Genomic DNA, 14,807 nt, shown 5'->3' with positions numbered 1-14,807 from the left:
ATACCTCTACAGCCTGGTACAGTGATTGTCTTACAGTAAATATTTGTAAAGTGAAACCTGAAGGTAAAAAAGAGGAAAGCGAGTGATTAAACATTGAGATGGTGTTGGGTAGAAAGAAGATAACAGGGGTCATGACAGAGCATAAAAATTAGTGACTTGGATAATCAGATGATAGAAATATTGGTAAGAGCCAGCCTCCAACTGAAATGCCTATGGTTGCTAACTTTGTCATTTAAACTTGAAGCTATTTTTCCCTTCATCAAAATTTGGATTCTCAGGGCTTCCCCAAACCTACTTGAACCATTTGTGTGAATAATACATAGAGGTTGTTATAATACTTTTTTCATTTGTAAAAGGCTTTATGTGTTTCAGAGAACTTTCACCTTTATTATTTTTATAATAGTACTTATTATATAATCTAGACAACTTCAAAAAGTATCTTATACAAGGATCAGGATCAAACATGAACATTTCCACTTTAGAAATGGGGGATAACCCAGAGGTCTATAAATTCTTTATTTACTCAGTCAACATTTGAGTTTGTTGAGTAAATGTGTCAGGCTACCTTTCTAGGCAGAAAGGTTATAGCAGAGCCCCTGCTTTTGAGAAACACACAGTCTCCAGGGAGCACAGCTATTGAACAAACTGTTGGAAGTGTTATGGGAAGTGCACGTTTACCAGGAGGGTCAGAAAAAACTAGCGTGAAGATGGGTGGGAAATAAAAGCATGTACGATGATGAGAAAGAACACTGAATGATTAAGAAGCTCAAGGTAGGCCAAATGTGAAGAGCAGCAAGGGGCGAATGGCAAGAGATGATACTGGAGTGATAACCAGGAGGCTGACCATCTAGGGCCTTGCAGAGTCTGTAAGGGATGTGAACTTCATCCCAAGGGAAATGGAAAAGCATTGAAGAGTTGATCTGAAGTTGAAGATTGACAGGATCAGGGTTACATCTTTTGGCTGGAAAGTAGAGAATGGATTATAGAGAGTAGGAATGGAAGGGGGCGGTCAACCAGAAAACTCTTGCTATATGTCAGCCAGGAGATAAGATTCACTTGAGTTAGTATGAGGAAGGGAAGATGAACATAAATGGATGGCTTCGGGGAATAGAGATGGTTGTTTGGATATTGTTAAGCAGGAGAGGGAGACGTCAAGGATGACTTCCAGTTTCTGGTTTGAGAATGCTTGTGGCAGGGGTTATTTAGGGGGACATATGATGAGATCAGTTTGGGATGTCTGTGTTGAGCTGCCTCTGAAACATACACATGGAGAGGCCAAGTGGACTGCTAGAAATATCAATGAGGAGCTCAATTTGAGATTTATCAGCATAGCTATAATTGAAGGTATGGGGGTAGACTGAAGAGTATGGATTGAGAAGAGAGAAGAGGAGAGAAATTGAGAACTCTGGTTAGGTGGAGGAGGGTGAGCCAGGAAAGGCAGAGGACACTCAAAACAGAGTATTCCGAGAAGGAATAACACTGTTAGTTGTATCACACATTTCTAAGCCATCCAAAAAGATAAGAGTGGAAAAGTGTCTACTGGGTTTAATAACATGGCGGTCATCGGAGTCTTAGTAGGAGAAATTTGGTGGTGTTGCGGGAGCTGAAGGCAGACTGGGACTGGAGTGGGTTTCCAGATGAGTGGAAGCAGAAGAAAAGGAGGGAATTGAAGTAAAATGTGACCATGAGGAAGAGGTGGGGCAGGGCGATTACTAGATAAAAATTGGGGGATTATAGGAGGCTTTAAATTATGTTTTATTTCATTTTTTATAAAGTGCTAGACACTTAAGCGTATGTAAGTTCTGATAAGGAGAAATAAATAGAGAGGAAGGTATTGTTACCTCAGTCTTCCTCTAAGATCACATAGTTCCAGGTAGAGCTGGGATAAGCAGCTCTAGTCTGGGGGTTCTCGTTATTTTACTTTACTATTCTAGAGTTAAATTATAAACCTGGATTAAACAGAGGAAAAAATATCATTTGAGAGCATTAGATGCTCTTTTTACACACACTGAATTATGGAAGAGGGAGAAGCTATAGCAAGAGTTGCCAGTTCAGTTGTAAAGTTATTAGGAAGGAAGTGTATTTGTGTGTCAGCTTGTCCCAGAGGGTAGAACCATGAACACATTGAGTTACTGCTTTGAGACAAGGGATGGAGGGAGCTGGTGATTTGTACAGAGCACCTGCATGAGTCTGGCTGAGATTTTGGTGAGAGACCTAGCTTAAAACTATCTTGTTGTTATTGTAATTTTTATTGTTGCCATTAATTTTTGCATAGTATTGGGATTTGAAGTGTGGAAGCAAGCCAAGCCCACTTCCTACCACCCCCTTCCTAGCTACTGATATCCTAAAAGAGGAACAATTAATCTTAATGGTCAGAACTCTAGAATATGCTCTGACTCAGTTTTCCAAGTAAGAAGAGATTTCTGTGTTAAAGATGTGTAGCCAATCTCTTCTCCACAGTTTTTTTCCCCATGACACTTGATGATCAAGAAGCTAAAGGGCAACTCTTACCAATGTCCTTCCTCCATGCACCTGGCCGTGGATTATCAGGGCCTAGCAGCGGTTATAAAAAATAATAACTGAATTTCATTTGGCTACTGGTTTTCTGTGTGATCATTCTTTGAAAACCCATGGCAAGGGACATAAAGGGATAATGATTTATAAGGCAGGATTTGGACTTTCCCCAGTCTCTGGAAATAATATTTGTGGTTCCTCGACAAGTCCTAGTAACAATAGAGGTGATAGATTCTTTTAATAAATTTATCCGAAATACCTGTTTTAATAAGTCACCATTGTGGGAGATTGTTTGAAAAATTAGCTGCAAATCTCCACCTTTACTTTTATTTATGATCTTTGTCATGTAACCTTACAGCTCTTCCCATGATGGACTACAGTCTATTTCTCTACCCTTAAATCAAGACCTTCTTATCCAGTAAAATTCAGTGGAAGTGATGGTATGGAGGCTCCATACCCAAGCCTCATGAACTCTTAAGTGTTTCTGGTTACTTTCTGGTTACCCCCTACCATGGCCATATGAACAAGCCCAGGCTAGTCTCCTGGAGGATGGACCAATCACCAGAGCTGTGAAACCCAGTTATCCCAGCTGAGGCCCTAGAGATGGAGAGAGCCCAGCTAAGATTAGCAAAGCCACTGGCTCGATTTGCAGCTGGCCACAAGACGTGAAGGTGCCACACCAGAACATCTCAACTGAGCATAGCCTAAATTGCCAACACTCAGGATTATGAGCTAAATGATTAGCCACTTTTTAAGTGACTAAGCTTTGATATGGTTTGTTACCCAGTAACAGCTAGCTGATACATCATTCTGTTGTATCCCTTTATGCTGATCATGTCTGACATCACCCAAGAGATGTCATTGCTAGGGACAGTGAGTAGTTATTAAGTGACTAAACTCTCATTAGGCTGTGCTGGTTCTTGTACAAAACAATTTATCCACAGACATTTTTAGAAGCTCAAATTTTTTTGATATTTCAGATATTCTGTTGCAAATAAGCAATTGCACTTATTTGAAATTATATTATTTTTCGCACCAGTTGTGTACATACAGTATGTTTCTGGGCACAATAGAGATTGCCTTTATTATAAACCACTGGCTGTGACCTACAGGAAACAGCACATTTTTCCTTGTCTTTTTTTACACTCTAATCAGTACATTTAAATCACAGAGTGAATCCAGAATATCAATCTGTTTAGCATGCCTCTGTTTAATTCACTAACAACGTAAAATATATGTGCATTTGGCAGCTGAAATGAAAAATAATGAGGCACTTAGAGAAATTAGATTACAACATTAAAATATAATAAGAATTTAATAATACAAGTAACATATACCCCTCATACATTTTGATATATGGAAAGCTATGCAATTATCAACAGTGTGAATTTTTTCTTTTTGGTTGCCAGAAAGTATTCATGTGATTTGCAATCAGATGTAATAATGTTGTTCTATTGGAATAAAATCTATTATGACATTATATATGGTTTTTATTAATTCTATTCTATTGGATAATTGGAGACCTCCAATGTTTTTTTAAAGTGACAGAGTAGAGACCTCAGCTCATTTTACACTTTTTAATTTCATGCTTGTCTTCAGCTGAATCTTTTCCATAAATTTCAATTCAACAAAACATAGATGCAGCACCAAGTTAAAGCTTAATGAATTGGTTAGAACTCATCTAGAAGTCAAAGAAACTGGATTATTTTAGGCTCAAATATTTCAATTTATGTGAAGTTTAGTTGAAGAGAATCATGCTCGAATCACTAATAGCGTTGCGTGTGTACAGTATCTTTGATGCTAAGATGTCAGGGCAAATAAAGATAGCTTAGGAGTAATTGGACAATGTTAAAATTAGATCTGCTGAGGATTTCAGGGTCCTTTGGCATGAAATCTCCAGCAAATACATGGCAGACTGGTTGAATTCCATGGAAGAGTGCCTTTTGGTTATGGCATATATCACTGACATCCCTTTTTCAGAGTGACAGTGCACAGACCCATTTCAGTAAATTGATTTTACCAAGCTGTATGGCTCATTTTGTTTAAAAAGTTCAAGTTCAGCAAATAGAAAAGACAAGGTGGCATATCCAAATGGGAAAGATTGGCATAGCATTTCATAATTTATCAAGATAAGATTAACAGCAATTCGTTTTTCTCCATTAAAGGCAATTCAATATGAGAGCTACCTTTGCATTGTCAAGTGGAACTATCTACCCAAACACTGAAGACTAATATTTAGCTTTGCTAAATACAGATGCCTTTTTTGTTCTCTTTGGGAGACTTTTGTTGAGTTTACTACTTTAGATCGACATTTAATTTAGAACCATTTCTCCTCCCTTTCATAAAAATGCACACATTTTTCCTGCACTCTTTTTAAAAAAATTTTGTTGCATGGTTTACTTACAGATTGAAACACAGTAAACAACAGATAAAAGGCATAGTCCTAGGCATCAATTTAAAATATAAAAATAATTACATGTTATTAGAGGCAGACATATAAAAATTCCAATGTGAACTTTAAATAAAGAAAAAGTGTTAGCTCTTAGGTCCCGGGTCTAAGTTAGACTTGGTTCCTGAACTCATCTTTAAAATAATTTTTAATTGAAAAACACAAACTAAGAGGAAATTAGTTTCAAAAATGGGCAAACTAACGATAATCTTCATCTTATGAAATCTAATAGAATCATACTTGCTCCCTTACCTAACATGCCTTTTGAGGTCTTAATACAAATAGCAGATTTAGGAAGCTCTGCCTTGAATTGGAGTGATCTGACTCATGCAACTTAGTATCAAAGGGAAAATTATGAGTTTTCTAGCTTCTTATGTGAGGTGTGGAGGTAGAACACAGAGGTGGAAGGACTGTAGAACCAAAAGACATCCAGGATGGGTCAGGCATTGGAAGTTTTGTTCTAGAAACTCTAGCAGGTACAAGGCAGAAGTCTGAGATTAGCTGTGCTATTCAATGGCAGGATACACAGGGGAAGTTAAAATAAGGTCCTGGACTTCAATCAGACTGGAGCCTTAGGCTCCCAGGGTAAAGTTACTGAAGAGCGCTGCAAGGCAAATGGGCAAACCAGGTAGGCAGGTAAGGACCATGGGTTACACAGGAAAAGAAATTGTGAGTCAAAAGCTCCTGAAGGAAGCTTTCTGAAATCAAGAAGCTACAGGTCAGAATATATTGAGCAGAGTGATTCAGAAAAACTGTAGAAATTTAACCACTGGTTCACTTTCTTCTCCAACCAGGAGGAAGCTGCTAATATATTTCCCCCTCAATGGAGGCCAAGCTTAAGTTCAAATAGACAAAGCCCCAGAGTTAAACACCAATAAATTATTCAAAGTATGTATAGTATATATATATATATATAAATAACTCATGTAACACCTTTTATTTTTCATACTGCTTTCCTGCACAGTATCCCAATTTGATCTTACAATTACCCTGGGAGGTAAGCAGTCCAAGCACTGAAATGTGCTAATGTAGAAAGAAAATTGAAGAATTTTCGTAACTTGTCTGTAGTGACCCACCTAGTAAGGTGCACAATTGAAACTAGAACCCAAAACTCCTAACATCCGGATTTGCCTTCTTTTCTCTTTTCCAGGAGTCAACAAACTGTTTCTGTTGGGGGCTGTTGTTATGGGCTGAATTGTGTCCCTCCCACCCCAGATTCATATGTGGAAGTCCTAACCTCCAGTACCTCAGAATGTGACCTTATTTGGAGATAGGCTTTCTCTTCCCTGTACAGACAGTGACTTAGCACAGCCTGCATGAGGCCTAATGTGGACATTAGCTATTAATGTAAGTGACAACGCTAATGAATTGTCCGCTTGAATCTAATATACACAGTTTTAAAAGGTTTCCCTTTTCAGGCTGTTAATGAATAGAAGGCAAAAAGTTCAACCAAGACAGGACTGTGGATGTGAGTGATATCTGAATGAAGCATCTTCTCCTTCATTAATAGTCACAGGTGGTCTGAGTTCATGCCTTCAGGGCCAGTGATGCTGGCTGTACGGGCCACTTTACACACTGTTATTTCCTGACTTCTGCCTTTCCCATGATGGATTAAAACAAGACAGGAATCAGTAGCAAAAAGAGCGCTGGGGGGTAGCTAGTGGGAGGCAAAGTCAGTGAAACATTGCAGTGCTTTTCCTCTAGGCTGTGACTTGGTCATGAGCAGCGTCCTGGAGGCCTCCCGTAGAGAGGTGGGCTGGCTGGCCGAATCCTTCTCTCTGCTTGAATGGCTCACAGAAAGCCTGTGCGTGCCATGCAGGTGATCCAGGTCATCTGTGTCGTATGCCTCCTGTGAGATGGGAAAAAAAATACGTGAAGTATTCTAGAAGAGCTTGAAATGACTGATGATATTGTCATGTGGTATCTCTTGGGCTTGTATATTAAAAGTCATGTTTCTCTCGGCTACGTCTCCTACTCATTCTGCCAAAGAGTTTAAAGACAAGCAAGGCAGCTTGCTGGGTAGAAAGTAGAAATGTGTCGATTACAGTTTAACTCCGATTCTCTCTCTGAAAGAGAGAAAATTAAAACATGGAAAGGGGGCCCACTACCCAGGCTCTCCTTAGTAGGACTGATGTTTAGGCATTTGTAGAGTTGGAGCATGGATGTCTTATATTTCAGGTCTGTACTGTGTTTTCAATATTACAATACTATTTAGCGTACTATGCCTATGTAACATTTAGTAGTCATGTTCCATGAATTAATTTACTATTCAAAAACAATGTCAGTCATTTTTACCTAGTTTACAAGTAAAATGGGCTTTTAAGGAAAGAGTAGAGCAACAAATTTACTTGAAAATAAAAAGTGGGAATGATGTCAAATTCTGAATGGGTCTGACTGTGCTCTGAGCACTGGGCATTTTCTGAGGATTGATGACTAGCTTGAAGGAGTTGATGGTCCTTGGCTGGAACTCGGGTCATTAACTCCAGCCAGTCATTAATTGCCTGGAAATGTCCTGGGCTGAGGTCATTATTGCTATTATAAACTGAATTAATGCCCTGTGCCTTAGCCAATAAGATTATTTGAATAATCTTTATTCTCCATTCAATTTATAATTATAAAAATGTACCACAGGCAATCAGACCGGATGATAGATTAATCACATGCAAAATTATGTTTTAAATGAATTGTTTTGGGATCATACAGCTACCCAAAGCATTGGGAGAAGTTGATTCCTCAATGTTGGCATTTATTGAAGTTGATTTGCTATGCTGCACCCCTGAGCCCTCAACCCTATTTCCTACCACTGGCTCAAATTCAAGTAAATAACTAAATTGAATGGAATCTTTGATTCACAATATGTAGATTCAGTTTTCTAGAAGCTGTAATATTTTGATATTTTTGGCATGGAAAATTAAGATGGATGGGTATGGGGACAGCAGAGTGGGTTTTTGTGTGACGATAATGTAAATCCATGAAAAAAGCTATATAGAACCTAAAGCATATGCACAGTCTCAATCGCCACTTTGTGTCATACTTTGCCATTTTACAATTCCTTTCACATTCATTATTCAATTTTTCTCTTTGTGTAACACTTTCAGTTAAACAGGGCAGATGTTGTTATTTCATTTTTAAAAAATTTTGGCTGTGCCACGCGGCATGTGGGATCTTAGTTCCCTGACCAGAGATTGAACCTGCACACCCTGCATTGGAAGTGCAGAGTCTCAACCACTGGACCGCCAGGGAAGTCCCTCCATTTTATATATGAGGAAATTGAAGTCTAAAAGTTAAATGACTTGCCTTGTGTGGCGTTATTGTGGATTTCCAGAGCTGTCTTCAATCCAAGGTTGTTTCTCTAGGCTTGTTTGTACCAAAACTCATTACTTTACTCTGGGATTTTAAAAAAATTTCATATTAACAGTGACTCAGCACTACTACTGCTAATACTAACACTATTACTAATACTAGTTTAAATACTAGTATAGTTTAAAATGCCATTTTTCAAGGTATTTCCGTGCCTCTTCTTTAGAGGAAGAATATTATAGAGTTATCAAACAATATAGTATTTTGATGCTTCATGATAAGCAGATCAATTTCCTGCTATAGCTTCTCAAGGTCTGCTTAATCATTTGCTTCTTTTTTAAGCCATGAATATTTGTATTAATCCATAACCTAATTGGATATATTTTATATCTACTTTATGTTCCTGTACTCTATTCTATGGGTGAACAGGCTTTTACTCTAATAAAGACACCTGCTATGATATAAGTAACTGGAGTAGTATCGACATACTACAGCAAGGGGGAACAACACAAGGAAAACTCAGAAAAGGCGTATTAGTTAACAAAGAAAGCAGATGTTTTTATTGCTTATGAATTGACCTCAGAAGTTCTTAGAGTATGCTGTATTAGACGCAGAGTGAGCCTTTAGAGTGACTGATTTCTTAAGGTGAGGGTCAATGCAAAACTAGATGATATTCTGAGCTCAGAAGTTAATGCGAGTCATATGACATTGTGTGGTTATAATTGTATAACTAATAAATGTCATTGTTCTATGTCTTGCATATATGATGGGGTGACTGTTCTCTCCTGAACAATTAATCTCTCCTGAACCCCTTCCTCCTTCTGACCAGTTTCTAACCAGACCAGAGAGAAGACTCTCATTCCAGACGTACGTTACTATAGTAATCCCCAGATGTGCATTATCTCAGAAATGACAAACTATTTCGAGTTGGACCAGGGTCTATCCTTTTCACTCGTCTCATCAAATGAGGAGTTGTTAAATCATGCGATATGACAATGGCTATTCAGAAGTATTTAAGATTCTGGAGACTCTACACTTGGCAATTACTCTACTGACAAAAGCAGACTGAAAGCAGAATGATTAGAATCCAAAGCAAGGAAACACATGCAGAGTCTGTTTGGGTCTACTTTGAAGATTTATGTGGACATCTTCTTAGAGATGAATTGTTTGTTCTTATTTGGCCGGTAGTGTTTATCCAAGTGCAACTGAAGTGCTAGTAATGACACAGATATCGCATTGACAACCTAACAGAAAATCTAAAGTTATTACTTTCGTCATTACCACTTGGATTAAAGAGTTTAGATTTGTCTAATTAGCTTCAAAAGCTAGGGAAGTATCATTTAAAATATCAGCTAAGATATAAATTCTTACCACCCTATTCAATTGTGTAAATTTCTTACTTCCTTTTCCAGTTGTATAAACCTCACTATAAGAACTCTTGCTTGGATGTTGTACTTCCAACAGTAAATTAGTGGTTCTTCTGGGTAATTCTCCAAAGTAGCCTATGTGGCTTCATTTTCTATGTTTCTGGTTGCCTGCTGCCAGGAATCGTGTTTTACAAGGGATGGTTTGTTTGTGATAAAGAAGCAAAGGACTGCTTTCATATAATAAAACAAAATAGTGTCCTCGAGGACACAGACTAAGTGGTAGTGTAGGAATCATTTCATATGACAGGTACATCAGCTCTGTTTTGGGAGGGGCAGATTCCCTGGAGTTGAATAACTTCTGTAAAGCAGTTGAAGACTCTCTAGGGAGAAAAAATGAACTATGCAGAAAAAATTGTTCCAATATTTTTTCTTGCCTCTGTTGCATTCCTGGTCTCAGTAGACATTACTGTAATGATTTTTGCAGAAGCACTTTGTTCTTCCAGGGTCATAATCCTTTTCTTTTTTTTCCATTACTGGAATTTAGGGTTCATAATGTGGGAATATTTCAGAAGGGGCCAGTGGAAGGAAAATGACTCTCTAACACTTGTAGGGTAATGACTATTAGAATTTTATCCAGAGGATCAGGCAGTTCTGGAAAGTTAGGTATAATCATTCTATTAACAGCCTTAAGATCTTGAGCTATCCATTGCAGGTTAGGAGTACTTCAAAGGATAGTTCATAGCATATTACATCTATTTCTATTGGTGTTTATACTGTGGGCCATAATCCTTCCTTTGGTTCTGGTTTCAAAGGGTATTGTACAAGCTTGGGTAAAGAATTGGTTAGGTCAGTCTGAATTATGATGAATTCAGTCCCTAAAATCCAGCCAATATTGGTAAATTTTTGGACCATGAGGAGTCTGTTACTTCACAGAGATCTTCAAGTTATGTCTGCTTAAACACATGCTTTCCAGTAAGACATTGTGCAAATTAGCTATGACCTGGTTATGAAGAGGGAAATCGTCTAGAATACGCCTCATAAAGAGCATTTAAACTGGCAGCTCCAGTCACATAATAAATCTCTTTACCCAGCCAAAATAGAGACACAATAAAGACATTTAGCTAATAGCTGACCTATTTTAAAGAAAGTACTACAGAATATTCTTTAAGTAGAGGAAAGTGATTCTAAAAGGAAACTCAAAGCTTCAGGAAGAAATGTAAGGCAACAGAAAGATCAATTATATGGGTAAATCTAAATGATTTTTGAGTCAATAAAACAATGATAATGATGACTTTTAGGATCTAAAATAGACCTAGCCTTTCCCTTCAGCAGGGCCTGGGATCTTAGCCCTGGCAAGTTTCAGGACATCTGCTTCATTTCATGTGCCTTCTGTACTGTGGGAGATCTCTCCCCACTTTACATTCTGGTTGCCAGCACTTTTGGGTGGTTTGGGGAATTCTCTTTGATCCCTAGTTCTTTTCTCTGCTTCCTGTGCCTTGGGTTATCTTTTTCATTCCTGCTGCACCATGCTTGGCCTTTGGCAGGTGGTTATAGCTGGCCTCCACTCTGTGAAACCAGGGATTACCCCGAGAGATTTCTCTCAGCTTTCCTGCCCCTCCCCCAGTTTTCCTTAACCAAAAACCTGGAGTGCCAACAGTAATTTCTTTGAACTCTCCTTCCTTGCCCCAGTTTTAGGGTATCAGCCCCTGTAAAGATGTGAGGGAAAGAGTTGGAGGGTGATATACTTTCCCTTTGTGACTTGGGTTCCTTGGGTTACTAATCCATCAGGGCAGCTGACACACAGCCCTAAAAGGTTTGTTAAACATTAGCCTGGTTACTCATTACCTTTATCAGTAGCGGATTGCTCCCCCTGTTTCAGAGATGATAGCCACTGGGGATTGTTTTTCTCTTTTGCGAGCTTGTTGTTTTCCAGAGTTTGGTTCATTTAGGTTTCTTCTTGTACTCAGTTCTTGAATGAATTTCAAGAACAAGTATACTTATATAGCTCAGTGGACTGTTTTGGTTCCTGATGTGTATTATTTATTTTTGACCCTAATTTATTGATGGCAGATAAACTTTGCTCTTATACTTGAAAAGATATGTCTTCTTTGAATGTGATAGTTACAGTAAAGAAAATGGTGAACATGGTGTTGGAAGTGATTTCAGGGAAAAGAAGACCAATAGTTTTCATACCACTTTTACAAAGATGTTAAATTTCATAATATTCTTTATTATGTGATAATATAGAAACTGATCATATATAACTGCTATTGCATGTGGAGGTATGATTGTTATCAAGGGTAAAATTCTGTCGAGAATGTGTTTCTGCAAGATAAGAAAACAGTTTGGTCCCAGGTTCTTAAAGATGTAAATTGGACTCTTGACTTGCTTATTTATCTGATATTTTTAGAATTTTTGATGCTCTTATTGCATCCATACAATGAAGGAATGCAACACATTTTTCAGTGGCAGAAAAGACCAAAGGGCACAATTTACAGTGAGAAGCTTGGAAGACAGAGTTTCTATAGATTATCATAACACTTTCCATGATTAACCAATAATTATCAAGGAAGTAGGTGATGATCTTGATACTGTACAGCTGAAAACGTTTATCACCACATACCTCATGAATTTGATGAACGGTTTTGAATTTTATTTTCCATCACAAGAAGATCCTGCATAGGAAATTCATTGCTTTCATAAAATTATATAACAAATTTAACTATAACTTCATAGGACTAATTGTCAGAACTGGTTACCCATGAAGGATTATGAATTTTGAAACTACAGTATCATTTGCTTGATTTTAGATAAAAGTTTAAAAAATAATAACTTGAATTTGTTGAAGTTATAAAAAAAATCGTTTTCCATTCCCATGTATGTATTTGTGACTATGGTTTCTCTCCCGTGTTTTTATACTAATAAAAAAGGAAATAGTTTAAATGCATATTATCTCTTGCAAGTTAGCATTGTTGTCAATTCAACCTAGATTGGATAAATTAACAACCAAGAAAAAGTTCAATTATCACATTAAAAACTTTAAATATTGATGTACATGCTGGTGGGGATGTAAATTGTTGTAGCCACTGTAGAAAACAGTATGGAGGTTTCTCAAAAACTAAAACTAGAACTACCATGTGGCCCATCAATCCCACTGCTGGGTATATGTCCAAAAAACCAAAAACACTAATTCAAAAAGTTACATGCACCCTGATGTTCACAGCAGCATTATTTACAATTGCCAAGATATGGAAGCAACCTAAGTGTCCATCAACAGATGAATGAATAAAGATGTGGTACATATATGCAACAGAATACTACTCAGCCATAATTGTTTTCCAGAGTTTGGTTCATTTAGGTTTCTTCTTGTACTCAGTTCTTGAATGAATTTCAAGAACAAGTATACTTATATAGCTCAGTGGACTGTTTTGGTTCCTGATGTGTATTATTTATTTTTGACCCTAATTTATTGATGGCAGATAAACTTTGCTCTTATACTTGAAAAGATATGTCTTCTTTGAATGTGATAGTTACAGTAAAGAAAATGGTGAACATGGTGTTGGAAGTGATTTCAGGGAAAAGAAGACCAATAGTTTTCATACCACTTTTACAAAGATGTTAAATTTCATAATATTCTTTATTATGTGATAATATAGAAACTGATCATATATAACTGCTATTGCATGTGGAGGTATGATTGTTATCAAGGGTAAAATTCTGTCGAGAATGTGTTTCTGCAAGATAAGAAAACAGTTTGGTCCCAGGTTCTTAAAGATGTAAATTGGACTCTTGACTTGCTTATTTATCTGATATTTTTAGAATTTTTGATGCTCTTATTGCATCCATACAATGAAGGAATGCAACACATTTTTCAGTGGCAGAAAAGACCAAAGGGCACAATTTACAGTGAGAAGCTTGGAAGACAGAGTTTCTATAGATTATCATAACACTTTCCATGATTAACCAATAATTATCAAGGAAGTAGGTGATGATCTTGATACTGTACAGCTGAAAACGTTTATCACCACATACCTCATGAATTTGATGAACGGTTTTGAATTTTATTTTCCATCACAAGAAGATCCTGCATAGGAAATTCATTGCTTTCATAAAATTATATAACAAATTTAACTATAACTTCATAGGACTAATTGTCAGAACTGGTTACCCATGAAGGATTATGAATTTTGAAACTACAGTATCATTTGCTTGATTTTAGATAAAAGTTTAAAAAATAATAACTTGAATTTGTTGAAGTTATAAAAAAAATCGTTTTCCATTCCCATGTATGTATTTGTGACTATGGTTTCTCTCCCGTGTTTTTATACTAATAAAAAAGGAAATAGTTTAAATGCATATTATCTCTTGCAAGTTAGCATTGTTGTCAATTCAACCTAGATTGGATAAATTAACAACCAAGAAAAAGTTCAATTATCACATTAAAAACTTTAAATATTGATGTACATGCTGGTGGGGATGTAAATTGTTGTAGCCACTGTAGAAAACAGTATGGAGGTTTCTCAAAAACTAAAACTAGAACTACCATGTGGCCCATCAATCCCACTGCTGGGTATATGTCCAAAAAACCAAAAACACTAATTCAAAAAGTTACATGCACCCTGATGTTCACAGCAGCATTATTTACAATTGCCAAGATATGGAAGCAACCTAAGTGTCCATCAACAGATGAATGAATAAAGATGTGGTACATATATGCAACAGAATACTACTCAGCCATAAAAAGAATGAAATTTTGCCATTTGCAACAACATGGATGGACTTGGAGGATATTACGCTAAGTGAAATAAGTCAGACAAAGACAAATACTGTATGATATCACTTATATAGAGAATCTAAAAAATAAAACAAACTAGTGAATGTAACAAAAAAAGGGACTCACACATAGTATTACCAGTAGGGAGCAGGAAAGGCTGAGGGGCAAGGCATGGTAGGGGATTAAGAGTTACAAACTATTATGCACAAAATAAATAAGCTACAAGAATATATTGTACAACACAGGGAATGTAGCCAATATTTCAAAGGTTATAAATGGAATATAACCTTTAAAATTGTGAATCACTATGTTGTACCCCTGAAATGTATATAATATCATATATCAACTATACCTCAATTTAAAATACCCAGGAAAAAGAAAATCAAAAGAAGAAAAAAATGAA

This window comes from Physeter macrocephalus, chromosome 13, assembly GCF_002837175.3.
Source record: "Physeter macrocephalus isolate SW-GA chromosome 13, ASM283717v5, whole genome shotgun sequence".
Lineage (NCBI taxonomy): Eukaryota > Metazoa > Chordata > Mammalia > Artiodactyla > Physeteridae > Physeter > Physeter macrocephalus.
The sequence above is the reverse complement of the archived record's forward strand: the minus strand, read 5'-3'. Positions refer to the sequence as shown.